The sequence below is a fragment of the Phalaenopsis equestris genome, unplaced genomic scaffold, assembly GCF_001263595.1.
Source record: "Phalaenopsis equestris unplaced genomic scaffold, ASM126359v1 Scaffold232322, whole genome shotgun sequence".
In the NCBI taxonomy this organism is placed as follows: domain Eukaryota; kingdom Viridiplantae; phylum Streptophyta; class Magnoliopsida; order Asparagales; family Orchidaceae; genus Phalaenopsis; species Phalaenopsis equestris.
In genome coordinates this window covers 63,034-64,219 of record NW_018250288.1, presented here as the reverse complement: position 1 = coordinate 64,219, position 1,186 = coordinate 63,034, and positions in this window count along the sequence as shown.

Here is a 1,186-nt window from a genome sequence, read left to right as displayed (position 1 = left end):
TCCTTCAATTTGTATTCACAAAATTTTATTAGATGAATAATACAAACCTAAAGCTAATCCTCAGAGGAGATTAAACCCAATAATGAAAGAAGTTGTAAAAAAAGAAATTTTAAAATGGTTAGATGCTGGTATTATATATCATATCTCAGATAGTGCTTGGGTAAGCCCAATTCTTTGTATTCCAAAGAAAGGAGGAGTGACCATTAAAGTAAATGAGAAAAATGAATTAATTCCAATAAGACAAGTTACTGGTTGGCGAATTTGTATAGATTATAGAAAATTAAACTTAGCCACAAGGAAAGATCAATTTCCTTTACCCTTTCTAGATCAAATGTTGTATAGATTGATTAAAAATAAATATTATTGTTTCTTAGATGGATATACTAGTTATCGTCAAATTCCAATTGCTCTTAAGGATCAAGACAAGACAACATTTACAAGCCCTTTTGGAATGTTTGCTTTTCGTAGAATTCCTTTTGAACTATGTAATGCACCTGCAACATTTCAAAGTTGTATGATGTCAATATTTAGTAATTTGATTGAGCATGGAATGGAGGTATTTATGGATTATTTTTCTATGTTCAGGACTTCATTTAATTTATGCTTAATTAATTTAGAAAAAGTTCTATAATTATGTGAAAAAATCAACCTAGTACTAAATTGGGAAAAAATATCAATTTATTGTTGCAGGAGGAAGGCATAAAATTTCTGAAAATGGCATGGAAGTAGATCCTGCAAAAGTTCAAGTTATTAAAAAATTACCACCACTGACTACGGTTAGAGGGGTAAAGAGTTTTTTGGGACATGTTGAGTTCTATAGGAATTATATAAAGTATTATTAAAAAATAACTAAGCCATTATGCAAACTTTTAGAAAAAGATACGAAATTTGATTTTAATGAGGAATGCATAAAAGCATTTGAATTTTTAAAAGAAAAATTAATCACTGCACCTATAATAGTACCACCTGATTGGGAAAAACCCTTTGAAATAATGTGCGATGCTAGTGATTATGCTATTAGAGTCGTGTTAGGACAAAGGCTTAACAAAGTTTTTAAAGTAACATATTATGCTATTAAAACTCTAAATGATGCTCAAATTAACTACACTACTGCTGAAAGAGAGTTATTAGCTATTATCTATGCTTTTGATACGTTTAGACCTTACTTAATTGGAACTAAATGTAT